Source organism: Trachurus trachurus, assembly GCF_905171665.1.
Source record: "Trachurus trachurus genome assembly, chromosome: 16".
NCBI classification, from domain to species: domain Eukaryota; kingdom Metazoa; phylum Chordata; class Actinopteri; order Carangiformes; family Carangidae; genus Trachurus; species Trachurus trachurus.
In genome coordinates this window covers 4,894,304-4,897,744 of record NC_139902.1, presented here as the reverse complement: position 1 = coordinate 4,897,744, position 3,441 = coordinate 4,894,304, and positions in this window count along the sequence as shown.

Here is a 3,441-nt window from a genome sequence, read left to right as displayed (position 1 = left end):
ACAGGAAGTTCACAGATGAGTTTAATGCTCCAGAGTTTAAAGAAACAACAGTACAATAATGAAATATAAATATGAGAGTGTCAGCGTGTGAAAAACCCATTTTAAAACACATATAATGCAAGATTTATGATTTAAATGTCTTTGTTGTCTTTGCCTCCCTAAATTATTTAATGCATCTGTTGCAGGTTTTGTCAGAAGCCTTTTTTTTTTTTTTTTTTTGCTTCATGAAAACAGACCAAGGACTGTTGTTTTGTCTAGACGCTCTGCCCTCTTGCACGATAATTGAAATTCAAATCAGATCCAGTGTGTGATTCACCTAAACGCCTCTTCGCGGTGTCAGCCCTGAAATGGATTCCCAGACCAGAGAAAGAAGCGGTTCACACAGAGGTCACACACTTATCTTCTCTCTTAAGATGTCAGGATGGGAACTGGGTTACACCACCGATTCATGAAACCGCCACTAAGTCTGTGTTGGTGATAGTTTTACTTTCCAACAAGTTATTTACGAAACCATTCGTAAGCGACCCTAACCTTAACCCCTGATCATGTGGCAACATTGCAGTGTATTAACCTATTAAACACAGGTCATGTTAACAAAATGGTAAATCCAATGTGTATTATATGAACATATAAAAACAGGCTTTGTGATAAGCATATGTACATATTTTATTTGCACATCAGTAGTAGTCAGTAGTGTCTTTGACCTTGGTGTGAGTTTTACACACTCGGGTCTCAGGGATGTTACTCAGAGGCAAAACAAAAAGCATTCACTGAGCAGCAGCAGCAGCAGCTCTGTGGACAGAGACATGGTGTTGTTGAAGAGAGACGTCAGAGGAGAATGGTCACATTGGTTGGCGCTAACAGAAAGGCTACAGTCACTCGCATAACAACTTTACACAGCTGTGAGAAGCAAACTGTGTTGTTACAATGTTACAATGTTCACCTCTTACAACCTTGAGAAGAACATCAGAAGACCACGTCAGGTTCCTGTCATTCTGGAAACTAGAAAAACTAGATGGGGTCTGATTGATGAGCATTTCTGCTGAGGCTGCAGAGAGCAGGGTCAGAGTTGAACATGAATCCATGCAGGGCCGTTGCTAGGAATTCTGGGCCCCATTAAAGAATACTAAAGTGGGCCCCTACCCCTTAACTTTTCCAGTTTATTTTCTTAGAGTACATCATATGTATTATCATTTTTTTATTTAGCCTACTTTGTTTTGATGCTAATGCAGCATTACTACGAGTATTAGTCAGGGTCATATACAGAATAAATCAGTCATACAAAGATTAGACTACTGGGGTTTTTTGTGGGCCTTACTGGGCGCTGGGCCCCTGGAATTATCATCACCTTTCTCCCTTATACAACGGCCCTGAATCCATGATGGACTGTATACCTGCCTTGTGTCAACAGTTCAGTTCAGTGGTGGTGTGATGGTCACTTAATCATGGTTTGAATGTCATGGTCTTCTATGGATACCTCCAGCAGAATGATGCACCATGTCATAAAACAAAGACCGTCTCAAACTGGTTTTACAAACATGACAATGAGCTCATTGAACTATGGTGTCCTCCCCTGTCATTATGTGATGTGGTTGGACAGGATGTTGGTAGGATGAATGTACAGCTGATTAATCTGCAATAGTGATTATTAATGCATGCAGTCATGACAACATAAAGAACAGTGTCAGAGGAGTGTATCCAACATCAATACCATGGCATAGTACAATAGCTTTTTCTCATACTTAACATGCCTAAAGAGTTAGTTGCATCCACACAGTGGAGACTATCCAATTATGCTAACCTAATCCAGCCTTTTAGTCTAATGCTGTTGGCATCATGTTTTGTAATCTGAGGCACACTCTCATTATGTCATTTAATCATTTTTAGTCACTTTTTTCTCAGTTCATGTCATTGGGTGTCACCGTGGATACTAAATTAAAACAACAAAACAAAACGAAAGGGTAATGTAAGGACATCGTTTCACCCTTTAAATCCTTAAATGTCTTAGTTTTGTTTTGCATATGTTGAGAAATGTGTGTCTCATTAAAGCAGAAGTAAGCGATCCGGTGGTTTTGGCTAACTTCCTGTCAGCAGATGGAGTTAGCAGTCCCCGCCCTCGTCCCTACGTCACCACATTCACGCGCATCCCTTGGCTGCACACACAGAGAGACCACCCCTTTATGCCATTCTCTCTCCTCATTGGATAAAGGTTGTAGGATACAAGGAAAGTTTTCTCCTCGGCTCAGAGCAGAGCAGAGTGACTGACAGACCCGTGTTTCGGACCAAACACTCTACATAAGTGATTGCTGTCGGAAAATATAACTATTTAAGACTTATATTAACACAAACATTCCACTTACTTCTGCTTTAACATGTGATATTATGTATATGGTTTAAGAAAGTTAAATATCTTTTATATTCACAATTAAATATGAAGTTTGTAATTTGTATTGTATTAGTTACTTAAAATAAATCAATTTCCGTCCTTTATTTGCTGCTAGATTACCTCATATAAGCAATAGGCTGTTAATATCATAACATCATGACCTGTTTTTTTAATGTATGTGTGTAGTTCTTACAGAATGAGAGGGAAATGCTCAGTCCTACTAACCTACAGTAATAGTCTGGTTTTCCAGTTTGAGGTTGATTGTGTTAATGTGTAAAACGTAATTGAAAGTCTTCCAGATCCACGATCAATCAATTAAAGTGACTTTTAAGTGTCAGGTCAGATGAACCTATGTGCTGATATCATTTCTCGTTCCCTCCTCTTGTGCCTTTCGAGACACCAAATATAACCGCGCACAACGACCCACTTCACATTACCTCACAATCAAATTGCTCTTATTGAGATCACATTGGGTCCCTAATCTAATCTGCAGTGAAAACCTGAACGGCACCATTTCATTCCACCTCAGAACGAGAGGCTGATGTCTCAACTGGTTTGTTGTTTTTCCTCTGCCTGTGTAATGAAGCCGGTTGCCGTCGCTGACCTCCTCCTGGCATAAACAGCACGACTCCCCTGATATTAGCAATAACACTGACGGGGGTATTTAAAGAGCCACAACATGAGGAGTCTCTACCAGGAGTTCATTAACTGCAGAGAAAGGCTGAATAATGAACCGGGCCCTTTTTAGAAGCGACGAGGAGAAAGGGGGGGTTGTTATATTGATGTTCCTCAATGATTAACACTCCCAGACTTGCAGGCCAGAGCTTCTCAATCTGCCTCGATTTCCATGGCAATCAGAGTGTTTCAGTCCCTCTAGCTGCACTTTTCAAACCCAGCTGCACTGATCTGAGATATTTCGAAGGGGCCGTGCTCTTGTGAACCATCTGCCCCACAGGCCGAGCACAAGTAGCAGATAAGAGAGGATTGGTTTGGTTTTTATGGAGTCTGGCTTCCACGGTCGTCTGTGAGCAGGTATGCCTCTTATCTGCATCACG